Below are 19,609 nucleotides of genomic sequence, written 5' to 3' on the forward strand. Positions count from 1 at the left end.
ATGTGCCTGCCCTCACACTGAATGCAGAAGTCACAAGTACCCACAACAAGTACTCAGAGACTGGAGCAGTTATGCAGAGGCCCCCCCTGGCTTGCTAGAACAAAAGAAACTGGGTATAAAAGTAGGAGCCCTGCTCCTTGTAAATTAGATCCTGTTTGTGCTACAGAAGAAACTCTGCCCGAAGAGAAGGACCTGGAAGGACAAGGAGGAGTGCTGACTCTGGCCTGTGTCTGGTGCCTTGCTGCCAAAGGAGAGGAAAGAAAAGACTACCAAAGACTTTTGCTTATTTGAACTTTGTGCCAAACTCTGCTGAAAGATCTCCAAGGGCTTGCCTGTGAACTTGCCCCCTGACCAGCGCTCCAGGAACAGTGAGCGCTACCCCCCTGAAGAAAAGCTGCTGCTGGCGTGTGCTGTGTGTCTCTACAGCGCCAAGGAAAGGAGAGTTGAGAGCGCTGTGCCTGCCGCCACGCTCTCTACCAATTTGTGCAGCTGTGCCCTTCCCCAACCACCGTGACTGCGGCCTGTTCGTGTGCCAGCCGCAAAGTAAGGATCAGCCCCGCGCTGGTTCGAGCGCCGTGACTGTCCGCGCTGAGCCGCCCTTGCAACGGAAAGGGAGGACCTGTCCGGTCCAAGCATCGCCGCCTGTGTGACCCCCGAGGTACAGGCTGCTCCGCCAAGACCGGTACTGCCAAGATTGTGCCCCTCGTGACTTGGGCGCTGAGACCCCCTGGCCCCCGCAGCTGGAAGTGACTCGCTGCGGAGCCGTGCCTGGATTGTGCCCCGCGCTCCGTGGAGTGCACCCCCCTCAGCCCCGCCTGCCTGCAGCTTCCCCCCTTCAGTGCGAGTGAGCCGGACTCCGGAGACTCCTGCCCCGCATCTGCACCGTCATCCCGGGTGCCCTGTGACCTGCGCTGAGACTCGCAGGCCGCCGCACCCTCCAGGAAGACAACGCGACGTGGGACAGATCCCCGGACAGCCGTCCGCTCCAAGACTTACCAGCAAGCCAAGGTACTGTGTTCTTTGACCTCGCGGTGTGAGCATCCTACGTCCTGAGCTCGCACCGCGCTCCCTGCTTCCCAGCGCGAGCCGCCCCTGAAACCAAGGCTCGCACTGTGCCAGATCGACGAGGCCCACGCAGGAAGCGTGAGCTTTAGCCGGCCGGGCCCGTTCTCCTCTCTGAAGCGAGCGGAGACAGCGGAACGCGCATTGAGGCGCTACAAGACACTGAACCTTGCTGGAACCTGGGCAGAAGGCCCAAAAGATTGCTTATTGCTAAGAAAGAACTGTGGCAACTTGAACCTAAGTAAACTGGAACCGCTATTGAAAGTTTGACAACTGTATTTACAAGCCTGCTTGAGATTTATATAAAGAACATATATTTTTACAAATACAGTTTGGTGTCATTGTGTGGTGGGTTGGTGGTGATGGTGTAATATTGCAAATGTTTAACCCTACATGCCCCAGAGATTAGCCTAAGACTGCTTAAGCCACACTACCTAGAGGGTAAGCAGAGGTTGTCTTGAAGGTAACCCTCAGCCCTGACGAGGAAGAGAGAGGCCCTGATTGTCGCCAGTGTTGCACTGCGCCACCCAGAGACTCCCCCTTCCTACATTGGACGCAGCGGTGAGGATTCGCGAATTTACATTTGCAGTGTTTTACCTTAGCTACTGACCATTGCATAGTGATTACAGTCCAGTAACTTAGCCACAGACTTTTGATTTTTTGATTTTGCTAAAGAAGAAGATCCCTAGTGTTGCAAACATGCCTGGCACAAACAGCATTGATGGAGGAGAGTCCATAGCCTCTAGTGCGCAGGGGCTAGAATGGGATGCATCAAAGCTGGATGACTACACAAAGAAGCAGTTGAGTTATTTTTGCAGGAAACTCAAGGTTCCACACGCAGGATGCAGAAACAAACCTGAGTTCTACAAGGCCATGAGAGCCTGGATTGAATCTAGGAAGGCACCTGAGGATCAGAATGCACCTGTGGATCCTGTGGGTCTGGAAAAACCAGACAGCGTTCTTAGCTTTGGCAGAGGCCTGTCGCCAGAGGAGCTGGCAGACAGACAGGCAACCAGGGATCATGAGATCAAGATGGCAGAATTGAATTTGAAGGGCCAAATGGAGCTTGAAAGCAAAAAAATGGCTCTGGAAGAAAGAAAACTCCAGTTTGAGTTTGATATGAAAATGAGGGAGATGAGTCTAAAAGAGAAAGCCTTGGATCGTCCTCCCTCTGGTGGCAGCACAACGCCGGTGCAGGTAGAGTCAAGAGTGCACATCCCCAAAGATGTAGTTAAAGAGTTCTTTAAGGGGGATGACATAGGACAGTGGTTTAGGGCATATGAGGTAGCCATGCTTTCCCACCGGGTCCCTGAGAAGGATTGGGGAGCGGGGTTATGGGGAAGGTTCCTTAGCGAAGGAAGGGACACCCTGCTAGATTTGCCCACTGAAGACCAGAGATCCTATCCCCATATGAAAGAAGCTTTAATGACCAGGTATGGGCTTACCCCTGAAATGTATAGGCAGAAGTTTAGGGGGTGTCATAAGCGGCCTGGGAATACGTATGTGGAGTTTGTGACTTTTTTTTGCAGAGCACTGGATGGTTGGGTGAAGGGTAACAAAGTGAATGATTTTCAAGGTCTCTTTGATTTAATTGCATGGGAGCACTTGTCTGATCAATGTTTTCCTGAGTTACGCCAGCACCTGATTGATAGCAAGTTGTCCAACCCGAGGAAACTTGCTGAGGAGGCGGACCGCTGGCTCAGCACCAGGGTCCACAAGGGTCCAGTGGGAGACTCCGCCAAGGGTGGGCAGGGTCCCCAGCAGAAGAGTGGGGGGGACAAGGGAAAACAGAAAGGGTTCCAAAAAGGCCCCCAAAGTAATCCCCAAGGGGACCAGCAGAAAGGTTCTCAGCCTCCCCCACCCCCTAAGCAGAATGGGGCCCCGACAGGTCGACCTGTTCCAAAGGGGCCCTTCAATTGTTACAAATGTGGTGACCCGGGGCACATAGCCAGTGACCCCAAGTGTCGCCTGTTTGGAAAACCAGCACCCACTGGTGCTCCGCCCCGACAAGTGACCAGTGTTCACTTAGGAGAAGAAGTGATGGTCCCGGGGGGTGGAGATCCTGTTCAGATGACCCTAGTCTCGCTAGGAGACAGTGAGATGGTCCCTACAAGCTACCTGCCCTCTAACACTAAAAAATATGGGCAGGTGGTTACCATCAATGGTAAGAAAGCTGAGGCTCTTAGAGACACAGGAGCCAGTGTGACTGCAGTGAGGCATCACCTGGTGTCTCAAGAGCAGGTTGTACCCCATGCCTACTGTAGGGTTGTCAACGCTGACAATTCAGAGAGTCAGTGTCCGATGGCTCAAGTTCCCTTCGAGTGGGGGGGGGTCTCTGGTACTCTGCAGGTCTGTGTGAGGAAAACCATGCCTGTTGACTGTTTGCTAGGGAATGACTTGGAGGACTCCCCTTGGGAAAAGGTGGAGAAGACGACTCACCTGAAGATGGTGGGTCTACCTGACTGGGCGTGCGTGACCACCCGGTCAATGGCAGCCAGTAGGGGTGATCAAGAGATCCTGGGGCCTGACGGAGAGGCCCAGGAACCGGCCTTAGGGAGAAGGCGCAGGGTGCGCGGGAAACCGGCCCCTGAAGTTCCCACGGTCCAGGAGGAAGCAGACCTTGAGGGGGATGCCCTGGAGCCTACTGGGGAACAGATTGCCGAACTGGGGGACCTGCCTGAGCTGACCCATTGGCAGCAAGAAGGAGGCCCCTCCAGGGAGGAATTCTGCAGGGAGCAGAAAGAATGCCCTTCTCTCGTGGGTATGCGGCAGCAGGCTGCAGACCAGGCCAATGGTGTTCAGGCCAAAACACATTATGTGTACTGGGAGAATGACCTCCTGTACTCAGAGCCTAAGGCTGCTGAACCTGGGTCAGCCCGTGTGCTGGTGGTACCCCAGAAGTTCAGAGCCTTCCTACTGGGACTGGCTCATGATGTGCCTTTAGCAGGACATTTGGGGATGGACAAGACCTATGACAGGCTTGTCACCCACTTCTACTGGCCCCAAATGCACAAGAGCTCAGATGCTCATTGTAGGACCTGTCCAACTTGCCAGGCAAGTGGGAAGAGCGGAGGGAAGAACAAGGCTCCCCTCCAACCCTTCCCTGTGGTCAGTACGCCATTCCAACGAGTGGGTATTGATATTGTTGGGCCTCTGGACCCCAAGACAGCCATGGGCAACAGGTTCATCCTGGTCTTGGTGGATCATGCCACCCGGTACCCTGAAGCCATCCCTCTGAGGACAGTGACGGCCCCCGTGGTGGGGCGTGCACTGATGGGAATTTTCTCCAGAGTGGGGTTCCCTCTAGAGGTGGTGAGCGACAGGGGGACCAACTTTATATCCAAGTATATGAAGTCCCTTTGGCAAGAGTGTGGTGTAACCTACAAGTTCACCACACCTTACCATCCCCAAGGAAATGGGTTGGTTGAAAGATTTAACCGAACCCTGAAGGGCATGATCATGGGCCTGGAAGGTCCAATGAGGCGTAAGTGGGACGTCCTCTTACCATGCCTGCTCTTTGCATACCGCGAGGTGCCACAGAAGTCTCTAGGGTTCAGCCCCTTTGAGCTGCTGTATGGCCACCCCGTGAGAGGACCACTGAGTTTGGTAAAGGAAGGCTGGGAGCAATCTCCCAGGAAACCTCCCCAGAATGTATATAGCTACATGCTGGCCTTCAGAAACCAAACCCGGCGCTTCAGACAACTTGCTGAGGCAAATCTGGAAGCAAGCCAGGAGGAGATGAAGCGGTGGTACGACCAGAATGCCACTCTGGTAGAGCTTCAGCCTGGACAGGAGGTGTATGTCTTGGCCCCAGTGGAACCCTGTGCACTTCAGGATAAGTGGACAGGCCCATTTGAGGTTGTGGAGCGCAAGAGCTCAGTGACATACTTGGTGGACATGAAGACGCCCAGGAATCCTTTAAGGGTCTTACATGTCAACCGCCTCAAGCCCCACTTGAAAAGGTCCGAAGTGGGCATGCTGTTGGCCACTGATGATGGAATGGAAGAGGAGTCTGAGCCTCTTCCTGACCTCTTAGTGGCCTGTGAGAAAGATGGGTCAGTGGATGGAGTTAACCTCTCACCCACCCTGACCCCTGAGCAACAGGAAGACTGCCGCCAGTTGCTGGGGCAGTTTCCAGACCTGTTCTCCCTGGTTCCTAGTGTCACAGATTGGTGCGTCCATGATGTGGACACAGGGGACAGCTTACCTGTGAAGCACAAGGCTTACAGGGTAACTGACAGGGTACGGGCCTGCATCAAGGAGGAGGTCTCCAAGATGCTTGCTCTTAGGGTGGTTGAGTCTTCCAGCAGTCCTTGGTCCAGCCCCGTGGTCTTGGTCCCAAAGGCTGCTGCGCCGGGAGCCACACCTGAACTCCGGTTCTGTGTGGACTACAGAGGACTCAATTCAGTCACCAAGACTGACGCGCACCCTATCCCCAGAGCTGATGAGCTCATTGATCGGCTAGGGGCTGCCCGGTACCTCAGCACGTTTGATTTAACGTCTGGGTACTGGCAGATCGCCTTGACCGATGGGGCAAAGGAGAGGTCAGCATTCTCCACACCAGATGGGCATTTCCAGTTCCGGGTTATGCCATTTGGGATGAAGAATGCCCCTGCCACCTTTCAGAGGTTGGTCAACCAGGTGTTGGTCGGGCTGGACGAGTTCAGTGCCGCCTACCTGGATGACATCGCAGTGTTCAGTGGCACCTGGCCAGAACACCTGCGGCACCTCTGGGAAGTGTTGATGGCGCTGCGCAAGGCAGGCCTCACAATCAAGGCAAGCAAGTGCCAGATTGGGCAGGGTTCGGTGGTGTACTTGGGACACCAAGTGGGGAGTGGCAAGGTGGCACCCTTGCAACCCAAAATTGAGACCATCCTGGCTTGGGAACCCCCCAAGACCCAGACTGCAGTGAGAGCCTTCCTGGGGCTCACTGGGTATTACAGGAGGTTTGTCAAGGGCTATGGCACTATTGTGACCCCCTTGACAGAACTGACTTCTAAGAAGCAGCCCAGGAATGTGATTTGGACTGACACCTGTCAGAAGGCTTTTGACACCCTAAAGACTGCCATGTGCACGGCGCCCGTGCTCCTGGCTCCTGATTTCTCCAAGGAATTCATAGTGCAAACAGACGCTTCAGAGCATGGTGTAGGGGCTGTTCTCTCACAGATGACTGAGGAGGGCTGGGACCAACCCGTAGCCTTCATCAGTAGGAGGTTACTTCCACGGGAAAGTAGGTGGAGTGCAATAGAGCGAGAAGCATTTGCTGTGGTCTGGGCGCTGAAGAAGCTAAGACCCTACTTGTTTGGGTCTCACTTCCGGGTTCAGACGGACCACAGGCCCCTCAGATGGTTGATGCAAATGAGGGGTGAGAACCCAAAACTGTTGAGGTGGTCCATCTCCCTACAGGGTATGGACTTCACGGTGGAACACCGCCCTGGCACAGATCACGCCAACGCTGATGGTCTGTCCAGATTTTTCCGCCTTAGTGATGAGGAACTCCCTGGGGAAGGGTAGTTCTCCCCACATTTCAGCTGGAGGGGACACGTGTTAGACCTGGCACCTTGGCGTGAGTTTCCCTTCCACTTTTTGCTGTTGTGCCTCCAATGTTTTGATGGTGTCTGCTACTCGAGGCACTGCGCCACGGCCAACCCGTGCCGCAGTGCAAGTGCTCCCTACTGTAAAGTGTACATATGATTGATGTCCATGATTGGTTCATTGGATTTACTATTAGTCCCTAGTAAAGCGCACTAGGAGTGCCAGGGCTTGTGAATGCCAATACTGCTAGTGGGCCTGCAGCGCTGGTTGCGCCACCCACAGAAGCAGCCTTAAAATGTGTCTAGGGTCTGCCATTGCAGAACCTGCGTGCAGTGGTACTGTCATGCTAGCTGGGCAAGTGCACACACTTGCCAGCCCCTGAACCTTCCCTTAACTTCATATTAGTCACCCCTATAGTAGGCCTGAGGGCAGGGTGCATTGTAGTGTAAGGTAGAACATGCCCTGATGTGTGTGGCATGTTCTAATAGTGAATTACTACCAAATTCGTTTTTCACTATTGTAAGGCTACCTGTTCCCTTCTAGGCCAGATGAGCTGCTGGAATTATTACACTCTATAATCCCAGCAGGCTCAGGGAACATGGTAGAAATTCGTGTTTAGTATGCCTGGACTCAGAATAATAAAATACTTCTTTTAGTAAAGTTTATTTTAATATCCTGTGTTTGCAAATGCTACTTTTAGAAAGTTAGCATTTGCTTGCCTAACCATTTCAGCCCGCCTCTGCTTGGATGTGGATCTGACTGTCTGGTGTGTGTGAGTGACAGGGCTGGGAGTTGACAGGTAGTGATTAGCAGGAGGACCCCTTAATGGGTGGTGGGAGTTTCCCCTGAATGATGCATCAGGCTGTGCCCCTGCCACCACAATGCTGGCTCCGCCCTCCTGGGGAGCGACTGATGACTCCGCCTGCACCTGGCCCAGGAAGGACCGAAGCTCGTAAACAAAGTGCTCAGGCCACTCCTGCCCTCTCAATGCCGGCTCCGCCCCCCTGGGGAGCGGCTGATGTGCCTGCCCTCACACTGAATGCAGAAGTCACAAGTACCCACAACAAGTACTCAGAGACTGGAGCAGTTATGCAGAGGCCCCCCTGGCTTGCTAGAACAAAAGAAACTGGGTATAAAAGTAGGAGCCCTGCTCCTTGTAAATTAGATCCTGTTTGTGCTACAGAAGAAACTCTGCCCGAAGAGAAGGACCTGGAAGGACAAGGAGGAGTGCTGACTCTGGCCTGTGTCTGGTGCCTTGCTGCCAAAGGAGAGGAAAGAAAAGACTACCAAAGACTTTTGCTTATTTGAACTTTGTGCCAAACTCTGCTGAAAGATCTCCAAGGGCTTGCCTGTGAACTTGCCCCCTGACCAGCGCTCCAGGAACAGTGAGCGCTACCCCCCTGAAGAAAAGCTGCTGCTGGCGTGTGCTGTGTGTCTCTACAGCGCCAAGGAAAGGAGAGTTGAGAGCGCTGTGCCTGCCGCCACGCTCTCTACCAATTTGTGCAGCTGTGCCCTTCCCCAACCACCGTGACTGCGGCCTGTTCGTGTGCCAGCCGCAAAGTAAGGATCAGCCCCGCGCTGGTTCGAGCGCCGTGACTGTCCGCGCTGAGCCGCCCTTGCAACGGAAAGGGAGGACCTGTCCGGTCCAAGCATCGCCGCCTGTGTGACCCCCGAGGTACAGGCTGCTCCGCCAAGACCGGTACTGCCAAGATTGTGCCCCTCGTGACTTGGGCGCTGAGACCCCCTGGCCCCCGCAGCTGGAAGTGACTCGCTGCGGAGCCGTGCCTGGATTGTGCCCCGCGCTCCGTGGAGTGCACCCCCCTCAGCCCCGCCTGCCTGCAGCTTCCCCCCTTCAGTGCGAGTGAGCCGGACTCCGGAGACTCCTGCCCCGCATCTGCACCGTCATCCCGGGTGCCCTGTGACCTGCGCTGAGACTCGCAGGCCGCCGCACCCTCCAGGAAGACAACGCGACGTGGGACAGATCCCCGGACAGCCGTCCGCTCCAAGACTTACCAGCAAGCCAAGGTACTGTGTTCTTTGACCTCGCGGTGTGAGCATCCTACGTCCTGAGCTCGCACCGCGCTCCCTGCTTCCCAGCGCGAGCCGCCCCTGAAACCAAGGCTCGCACTGTGCCAGATCGACGAGGCCCACGCAGGAAGCGTGAGCTTTAGCCGGCCGGGCCCGTTCTCCTCTCTGAAGCGAGCGGAGACAGCGGAACGCGCATTGAGGCGCTACAAGACACTGAACCTTGCTGGAACCTGGGCAGAAGGCCCAAAAGATTGCTTATTGCTAAGAAAGAACTGTGGCAACTTGAACCTAAGTAAACTGGAACCGCTATTGAAAGTTTGACAACTGTATTTACAAGCCTGCTTGAGATTTATATAAAGAACATATATTTTTACAAATACAGTTTGGTGTCATTGTGTGGTGGGTTGGTGGTGATGGTGTAATATTGCAAATGTTTAACCCTACATGCCCCAGAGATTAGCCTAAGACTGCTTAAGCCACACTACCTAGAGGGTAAGCAGAGGTTGTCTTGAAGGTAACCCTCAGCCCTGACGAGGAAGAGAGAGGCCCTGATTGTCGCCAGTGTTGCACTGCGCCACCCAGAGACTCCCCCTTCCTACAGGCACAATCCACAAAGTCAGACCAGTCCTGAGACTGAGTTTTCTGGGTGTCTCTGAACAGCAACCTGTACTGCTCAGTGGTTAAACCAAACCCATCAACCAGTGTATTCTTCAGGACCTGGTAATTGTTAGCATCCTCCACTCTTGTAGTGAGGAGCTTATCTCTACCTTTACCATCAAAGGAGAGCCACAGTATAGCTGCCCACTGACTCTGGGGAATGCACTGCACAGTGCAGGCCCTCTCCAGAGCAGCCATCCATTTCTGGATATCATCCCCTTGCTTAAAGGGGGGCACTATCTTAGTCAGGTGTTTAGTATCTAAACCCTTCTCTCTATCTCTTGGGAGATTGCTGCCACCAGTGGGAGCTAGCCCACTCATCTGCTGCTCTCTAGCAAAGGCAAGCTTCTCTTTGGCCAGGGCAAGTTCTTCCCTTTCAATCCTCAGTTCAGCTTGTCTCATCCTAGCTTCATGCTCCATTCTCTGAGGGGAAGTGAATCTCCTCTGTGGAGGATTCCTTCTCCTCTGCGAAGAGGCATTAGAGTGCAGAGATCTATTGGAGTCCCTAGAAAGAGATCTATCTCTCCTAACTCCAAGGTTAGGCCCACTTCGGGTTAGTACTGGGGGTCCCCCAGATCCTAGCCCAAGTAAGTCTAAGTTGGCCCTGGTTAGCCTTCTGACTACCTCAAGACCTTTGTCTACCTCATCCCCAGAGAGTTCCTCCTGATCCTCCTCCTCCTCAACTGCAGTAGCAGTGTTGGGGAGGTCTGGATCCCCAGAGGTTCCCTCTAAGGCTGGCATATTCTCATGTAACTGAGAAATCTTTCTGGCATCATATGTCTCTAAGAGACCTATCAGAAAGGGAATGGTGGGGTTAGACCCCTGCTTCAGTTTCCTGGAGACACAGATTTGTCTCATCTCCTGGAAACTGAGAGCTGCATATCTTGAAGTGACCTGTGGAGGGTCAACACTGACCAGGGGAGTCTCAGTAGATTCTCCCTGGGTAGACATGCTTTTCTAGTGAGGTGTAAGTGGTGCACTTACCTACACTATGTGTTTGCCTACTGATCCCTTGCTAGAGTTGTAGTTTAGGGTGTGCTAGGCCCTAGGAGCTACAACAGCTGGTTCAGTAGAACTCAGAGTATTCTAAGCTAAGTTATATGTACCTTTAGTACTTATGTGATCTTTCACAAGATATTCTTAGGGCATGTGTGGTAAAACAACAGCAAGCTCAAATCCCAACCGCTGCTCACCAATGTGAGAAGTTGGCCTGATGTGCAGTGCTCACTATTCGAGTGATCACTATATATCAGTCCAAACAACCCTTATTGATGATTGGTTGTAAGTCAACCTTATAGACCAGCTATCCTAGTAGCATGGATACGAGCAGTCTAAGGCTAAGACTCTAGAGGGCGTGTTAAGCCAGCTGTTTTACCATCACATTACCCCTTGAACACCCAGTGAAAGGACACCACACAAGTGTTATGAAAATAAACAGTGTATTTATTAGAATCACAACAACCCTGTACTCTTTATGAGGACAGGGTGCTAGGCACACAACAAAACTCTTACGAAAATACTTAAGTTAGCACAGTATATACAAATGCCCGAGGGGCACGAAAAACCCTATACTCTAAAAGTGGAATGCGAAATTACTAGCAGGTAAGTACAATACTAATAGGCTTTGGAATCGCTAGGACTGGACTAGGGAATCGTTAGATTACTTCTAGGAGGCCTAGGGGACTCGGGTGCAGAGTGTGCACTCTCACGCGGGATGCGGGACAAAGTCTATGGAAGCTAGTAAAGTTAAAGTTAGTGTTCACGGGCGAACCCGACCTGGTAGGGAGAAAACGACAGTGGATCCTGACCCTTGGATAGTGAGGCTATGCTGGGACACCGGAGTGCCGAAGTTACCTAGCCCAGGGGCTGCAGCTGCATAGGTCTCAAAAGACGTCGGGAATCCTCGTTGCCGGACCAGGAGCCTGGAAGAAAGGAGTTGCTGGCAGGCGACCAGTGAAGATTGTTCGAGTGATCCAAGCCTGGATCGAAGATGGATGACACCTGACAGCAGAGGGGACCAAGTTCGTGACTACTAGCCAGTAGTCAGTGGGCACCAGGAGGGCACCGGATGGCAGTCACCTCGACTAGGTGAGTGGGCGACGCTGGCTCTGCAGATCTCACGGACCAGGAGGCGTTGTCGGCGACCAGGATGGAGAGGCGAGCTGTCCCACGATGGATGAAGCTGTCGGCGTCGAAGTTACCCAGGATTGGGCAACAAGCCTTGGCTAATTCAAGCCCACGCGGTGGACTCAAAATGGCGTCTTGAGTGGACCAGGAGGGTCCGGGGTGCTCCTCTTCTGGAAGGGAGCAAGGGCCAGTCTGGAGCAACCAGACCAGCAGCAGAAATGTCGTCGGGCGTCGTTCAGAAGGCCACAAGCCAGCAGGCTAGTAGCCAAACAACGCGGTGAGCAGCAAAAAGCAGAAGGGCCCCACGCAGATCGTGGAGATGCTGGGAGGCTGCACTTCGGTGCTGGAGCTGCTCAGGGTCGGGGCTTCTCGGACCCCAACGCACTCACCAGGAAATTACTCGGCGGGCTTGCTGTGCAGAAGTCGTGCAGTCTTGCAGATGGCCGGTCCCTCGAGGTCTCGTCGCACCCACGGTTCTCAGCTGGGCTGTAGAGGTGGGTAGAGGTCAGAGGTGCCAGGGAAGCCGGTTCTCGTCGAGCTGGGCAGTCAGATTCCGGAGGAAGGACTTGCAGCAGACCGCAGTGTTCTTGCGATGGTGCCTGCGGATGCAGGGTGACTACTCCTTAGCCACAAGGGAGAAATCTTAGGAAGAAGTCTTGAGTTCCTTTCGTAGAAAGTAGTTTCAGGATTCAAAGATGATCTGATTTGGAAGGGGGCCAGTCCCTACCTTTATCTGGGAAAAGGGGGCTGGCACGCGACTAAGTCCTGCCCTATGGGTGGGACCAGGAGGGGGGTGGTTACACCCACTTCCTTGGCGGGCTTTTCCCCAGCACAGGGTCTGGAGTGTCCCTGGAACTGGTTCAAGCCAGCCTATGCACAGTGAGCACCGGGGTGCCACGTGCAGTCACCTTCCTCTGAAGCCCTGCCTACCTACAATACACAAAATCCTGTCTGGGACGGTGCTGGCACCGCCCCTGGCAGGAAACCCTTTGTCCTTATCTCCTGCTCTGGGAGGACTCCCAGCAGCAGGAGGGCAGACTTGTGTCTCGGTGGCAGCATCCATTTTGTGGAGCTGAGGCTCTGTTTGACTTTAACCGGGGTTACAGGCTACATGCATGTCGTGTCCCTCTAGAAGGGTGGAATGCTAACCCCGTCGCCAGAATTGGCGAGGGGTTAGTATTCCAAGTCGTATGACACCTTACTCGACATGTTTTGATAAAGCGATACCAGAGTTGGCATTTAACCGCGAGGATTATAATGCACTTAAGAGTATATGGTATGCGATATCATGGAAACGGCTAAGGGATGGACCCCGAAAGCCGCAGACAGGCTCAGCTCATGCCAGAGCACCATCTCACACGATTCCAAGCACTCTGCCTCCAGGATTGTTAAGGCCTGCCATAGGAGTGACTGATAGGAGATCTGTGTGTCCATTTTAGGGTTAGATATAGGTATACTATATCTAAAGCAAAGGGTGAGTACACCACCTTGCCCCAGCTGTCGTGCAGCCAGTTGTGTCAGTTTAGTTAGTCAATCCAGGGGTGGCACAATACATGCTTCAGCCCCTGGGAGACTTCTGGGTGCACCTCAGCCCTGGGTACAGGGACTTGGAGAGGGCCCAGTGCCAATTCAGTACCTGAGTACACTTTGGATAGAGAGAACAGCTAGGCTGTGGGTCTGATTAGCAGGCCCACAGCCAGGGAAAGTCGTAAACCAGTGCCGCAAAAAGCAAAAATCTGGGTGATCATAGGATTGCAGACCCTACTCTCCTACATGACCCCCCCCCCCCAAAAACTTTGGGACAATAAACTAACCTTGACCAGGTGAGTCTTCTTGCTCTAAGTGGAAATACCTGGAGAGCCCATCAGCATTGCTGTGATCAGTACCAGGTCTATGCTCCACTGTAAAATCCATCCCCTGTAGGGAAATGGACCACCTAAGCAGTTTGGGGTTTTCACCCTTCATCTGATATAGCCACAAGAGGGGCGTATGGTCTGTCTGAATGGTGAAGTGAGTGCCAAGCAAGTAGGCCCTCAGCTTCTTCAGGGCCCAGACCACAGCAAAGGCCTCCCTCTCAATAGCTGACCAATTTTTCTCCCTGGGTGTCAACCTCCTACTAATGAAAGCAATAGGCTGATCATTACCATCAAAATTCAGTTGAGAAGGAACAGCCCCCACACCCAACTCAGAAGCATCTGTTTGGACAATGAATGGCTTGGAGTAATCTGGACTCTTTAGGATAGGTGCTGTGCACATGGCCTGCTTTAGGTCATTGAATGCTTTCTGACAGCTTGCTGTCCACTGAACTTTCTTTGGCATCTTTTTGCTTGTCAGGTCATTAAGAGGGGTCACTATGGACCCATAATTTCTGACAAACTTCCTATAGTACCCAGTCAGGCCCAAGAAAGCTCGAACTTGAGTCTGGGTGATTGGAGGAGTCCAGTCCTTGGTGGCCTGTATCTTACTCTCCAGTGGCTGAACCTGGCCTCCACCTACAAGGTGGCCCAGGTATACAACCTGTGTCTGCCCTATCTGGCACTTTGTGGCCTTGATAGTGAGGCCTGCCTTTTGTAGAGCCTCTAACACTTTCCTCAGGTGGACCAGGTGATCCTCCCAGGTGGAGCTAAAGACAGCAATATCATCAAGATATGCTGCACAGAAGTCATCCAGCCCAGTGAGGACTTGATTCACCAACCTTTGGAAGGTGGCAGGTGCATTTTTCAAACCAAAGGGCGTTACCACAAACTGATAATGCCCACCAGGGGTAGAAAATGCTGTCTTGGGTTTGGCCTCCTCAGCTAACCTGATTTGCCAATACCCAGCTGTCAAATCAAATGTACTTAAGAATTTGGCAGAAGCCAATTTATCTATAAGTTCATCTGCTCTTGGAATTGGGTGGGCATCAGTCTTAGTGACTGCATTGAGGCCTCTGTAGTCTACGCAAAACCTCATCTCTCTCTTACCACCCTGGGTGTGAGGCTTTGGCACTAGAACTACTGGGCTAGCCCAAGGGCTATCTGAGGGCTCAATGACTCCCAGCTCCAACATTTTCTGCACTTCTGTTTTGATGCAGTCTCTAACATGATCAGGCTGTCTGTAGATTTTACTCTTGACAGGCAGACTGTCCCCAGTGTCCACATCATGGGTACACCAATCAGTTTGGCTGGGTGTCAGAGAGAACATATGTCTGAAGGATTGCAGAACTTGCCTGCAATCCTGTTGCTGATGTTCAGTGAGGCTGCCACAAAAGACAACACCATCAACTGACCCATCATCAGGATTCTGAGTGAGCAGGTCTGGGAGAGGGTCACTCTCTTCCTCCTGTCCCTCATCTGTGGCCATGAGCAAGCTCATGTCCTTCCTGTCAACATATGCCTTGAGCCTGTTAACATGGAGCACTCTGAGAGGGCTCCTGGGAGTTCCAAGGTCCACCAAGTAGGTAACCTCTCCCTTTTGCTCAATGATGGTGTGGGGCCCAGACCATTTGTCTTTCAGAGCTGCTGGGGCCACTGGCTCCAGCACCCACACCTTCTGTCCTGGCTGGTACACAGTCAGAACAGCCTTTTGGTCATGCCAAGCTTTTTGAAGTTCTTGGCTGGCCTCAAGGTTTTTAGATGCCTTTTCCATATACTCAGCCATCCTGGAGCGGAGACCAAGTACATAGTCCACTATGTTGGTTGCAGGCTTTTTGAGAGGTCTCTCTCATCCTTCCTTCACCAAACACAGGGGTCCTCTTACAGGATGCCCATACAGAAGCTCAAAAGGGCTGTAGCCAACCCCCTTCTGTGGGACCTCTCTGTAAGCAAACAAGAGGCAGGGGATCAGGACATCCCATCTTCTCCTAAGAGTTTCAGGTAGTCCATGAATCATCCCTTTCAGGGTCCTGTTGAATCTCTCAACAAGCCCATTGCATTGTGGGTGGTAGGGTGTGGTGAACTTGTAGTTCACACCACACTCCTTCCACATTGCAGTCAGATATCCTGACATGAAGTTTGTACCTCTGTCAGAAACGACCTCCTTAGGGAAACCCACTCTGGAGAACACTCCAACTAGGGCTCTTGCCACTACAGGTGCTGTAGTGGTCCTAAGGGGAATAGCTTCAGGATACCTGGTGGCATGATCCACTACCACCAGTATAAACTTGTGCCCTGATGCTGTCTGGGGTTCCATTGGACCAACAATGTCAATCCCCACTCTTTCAAAGGGAACCCCCACCACAGGTAGTGGTATGAGGGGGGCCTTTGTTGTGCCACCTGACTTACCACTGGCTTGGCAAGTGACACAGGAGCGACAAAACTCCTTGGTATTCTCATTCATATGGGGCCAGTGAAAGTGTGAGACAAGCCTGTCCCAAGTCTTTGTCTGGCCTAAGTGACCTGCAAGGGGAATTTCATGGGCCAAGGTGAGAAGGAAACCTCTCAGAGACAAGGGGATGACCAGCCTCCTGGTTGCACCAGGCTTGGGGTCTCTTGACTCAGAGTACAGGAGTCCATCTTCCCAGTATACCCTGTGGGCACCTGTGGCATTCCCTGCAGCCTCAGAAGCAGCCTGCTGTCTGAGGGGTTCAAGGGAAGGGCAGTCTAACTGTGCCTTCCCCAGGTCTGCTCTGGAGGGTCCCCCTGAGCCCAGAAACTCAACTTGATCAAGTTCAAGCTCTTTAGGCTCAGTTTCCCTCAGTTCTCTCAGACCAGCCTCCTCAGAGACTTGATCCTCAACCTGGGGGAAGGCAAAGCCTTAACCCTACTGCTCTTCTTCTTGGGAGGTGTCTGGTCCATAATTTCAGGATCCAGCACCTGTTCAGTGGGGCATCTTCTGGCCTGTGACCTAGTCACAGCAAGCACATGTGCTGGCAAGCCTAACATTTCCATGTGAGTCCTCTGCTCCACTTCTGACCATTGTGATGACTCCAAATCACTGCCCAACAAACAATCAACTGGGAGGTCTGAACTGACTACAACTTTCTTTTGTCCCTTCACTCCACCCCAGGAGAAAGCCACAATTGCCACAGTATGACTAGTAGTGACATTGCTGGCATTGGTCACCAGGAAATCAGTACCTGGCATGATCTGTCCAGGGTCCACAAAGTTAGGTGTCACCATGGTGACACTGGCACAAGTGTCCCTATAGGCCTGAGCCATTTTGCCATTTATCAAAGGTGTCTGCCTGTATTTGCCCAAAGTATTGGGACTTATTTCAGGGGACATATCCATATCCCCTGTACAGACAAGGACAGCCTGAGTGAGTGTGCCAACTAAGTTGTCAGACCCCTCAGTACCCAAGGTTAACCCAACTAATGCCTTGGGAGGTACACTACCACTACTGACTGTACTAGGGGGTGCAGTTGCCTTAGGGGCTGTAGTGGCAGGAGTTTGTCCTCCTCTTTTGGTGCACTCACTAAACCAGTGAGATTTACTTTTGCAGTACTGGCACCACCTTTTTGACTGGCCTTCTTGAGTCTTCTTCTTCTGGGAAGCCTGACCTCCACCCTCTTTGGTTTGTTGGGGACCTGGTGAAGACTTCTGGTCATTTTGCTCATTCTTAACATTACCCTTCTGGTCTGCTTTCTTCTGACCACCCTGGTTCTGGTTCTGGTTCTGGTTCTGCTTGATCCTTGTCCTGACCCATTTGTCTGCCTTCTTTCCCAATTCTTGGGGAGAGGTCAGATCTGAATCAACAAGGTGCTGGTGCAGCAACTGGTTCTGACAATTGTTTAAAATTTGTTCTCTCATCATTAGATTATACAATCCTGTGTAATCTGTAACCTTGCTACCCAGCAACCAGCCCTCCAAAGCCTTAGTGGCACAATCCACAAAGTCAGACCAGTCCTGAGACTGAGTTTTCTGGGTGTCTCTGAACAGCAACCTGTACTGCTCAGTGGTTAAACCAAACCCATCAACCAGTGTATTCTTCAGGACCTGGTAATTGTTAGCATCCTCCACTCTTGTAGTGAGGAGCTTATCTCTACCTTTACCATCAAAGGAGAGCCACAGTATAGCTGCCCACTGACTCTGGGGAATGCACTGCACAGTGCAGGCCCTCTCCAGAGCAGCCATCCATTTCTGGATATCATCCCCTTGCTTAAAGGGGGGCACTATCTTAGTCAGGTGTTTAGTATCTAAACCCTTCTCTCTATCTCTTGGGAGATTGCTGCCACCAGTGGGAGCTAGCCCACTCATCTGCTGCTCTCTAGCAAAGGCAAGCTTCTCTTTGGCCAGGGCAAGTTCTTCCCTTTCAATCCTCAGTTCAGCTTGTCTCATCCTAGCTTCATGCTCCATTCTCTGAGGGGAAGTGAATCTCCTCTGTGGAGGATTCCTTCTCCTCTGCGAAGAGGCATTAGAGTGCAGAGATCTATTGGAGTCCCTAGAAAGAGATCTATCTCTCCTAACTCCAAGGTTAGGCCCACTTCGGGTTAGTACTGGGGGTCCCCCAGATCCTAGCCCAAGTAAGTCTAAGTTGGCCCTGGTTAGCCTTCTGACTACCTCAAGACCTTTGTCTACCTCATCCCCAGAGAGTTCCTCCTGATCCTCCTCCTCCTCAACTGCAGTAGCAGTGTTGGGGAGGTCTGGATCCCCAGAGGTTCCCTCTAAGGCTGGCATATTCTCATGTAACTGAGAAATCTTTCTGGCATCATATGTCTCTAAGAGACCTATCAGAAAGGGAATGGTGGGGTTAGACCCCTGCTTCAGTTTCCTGGAGACACAGATTTGTCTCATCTCCTGGAAACTGAGAGCTGCATATCTTGAAGTGACCTGTGGAGGGTCAACACTGACCAGGGGAGTCTCAGTAGATTCTCCCTGGGTAGACATGCTTTTCTAGTGAGGTGTAAGTGGTGCACTTACCTACACTATGTGTTTGCCTACTGATCCCTTGCTAGAGTTGTAGTTTAGGGTGTGCTAGGCCCTAGGAGCTACAACAGCTGGTTCAGTAGAACTCAGAGTATTCTAAGCTAAGTTATATGTACCTTTAGTACTTATGTGATCTTTCACAAGATATTCTTAGGGCATGTGTGGTAAAACAACAGCAAGCTCAAATCCCAACCGCTGCTCACCAATGTGAGAAGTTGGCCTGATGTGCAGTGCTCACTATTCGAGTGATCACTATATATCAGTCCAAACAACCCTTATTGATGATTGGTTGTAAGTCAACCTTATAGACCAGCTATCCTAGTAGCATGGATACGAGCAGTCTAAGGCTAAGACTCTAGAGGGCGTGTTAAGCCAGCTGTTTTACCATCACATTACCCCTTGAACACCCAGTGAAAGGACACCACACAAGTGTTATGAAAATAAACAGTGTATTTATTAGAATCACAACAACCCTGTACTCTTTATGAGGACAGGGTGCTAGGCACACAACAAAACTCTTACGAAAATACTTAAGTTAGCACAGTATATACAAATGCCCGAGGGGCACGAAAAACCCTATACTCTAAAAGTGGAATGCGAAATTACTAGCAGGTAAGTACAATACTAATAGGCTTTGGAATCGCTAGGACTGGACTAGGGAATCGTTAGATTACTTCTAGGAGGCCTAGGGGACTCGGGTGCAGAGTGTGCACTCTCACGCGGGATGCGGGACAAAGTCTATGGAAGCTAGTAAAGTTAAAGTTAGTGTTCACGGGCGAACCCGACCTGGTAGGGAGAAAACGACAGTGGATCCTGACCCTTGGATAGTGAGGCTATGCTGGGACACCGGAGTGCCGAAGTTACCTAGCCCAGGGGCTGCAGCTGCATAGGTCTCAAAAGACGTCGGGAATCCTCGTTGCCGGACCAGGAGCCTGGAAGAAAGGAGTTGCTGGCAGGCGACCAGTGAAGATTGTTCGAGTGATCCAAGCCTGGATCGAAGATGGATGACACCTGACAGCAGAGGGGACCAAGTTCGTGACTACTAGCCAGTAGTCAGTGGGCACCAGGAGGGCACCGGATGGCAGTCACCTCGACTAGGTGAGTGGGCGACGCTGGCTCTGCAGATCTCACGGACCAGGAGGCGTTGTCGGCGACCAGGATGGAGAGGCGAGCTGTCCCACGATGGATGAAGCTGTCGGCGTCGAAGTTACCCAGGATTGGGCAACAAGCCTTGGCTAATTCAAGCCCACGCGGTGGACTCAAAATGGCGTCTTGAGTGGACCAGGAGGGTCCGGGGTGCTCCTCTTCTGGAAGGGAGCAAGGGCCAGTCTGGAGCAACCAGACCAGCAGCAGAA

Source organism: Lissotriton helveticus, chromosome 7 (assembly GCF_964261635.1).
Source record: "Lissotriton helveticus chromosome 7, aLisHel1.1, whole genome shotgun sequence".
Lineage (NCBI taxonomy): Eukaryota > Metazoa > Chordata > Amphibia > Caudata > Salamandridae > Lissotriton > Lissotriton helveticus.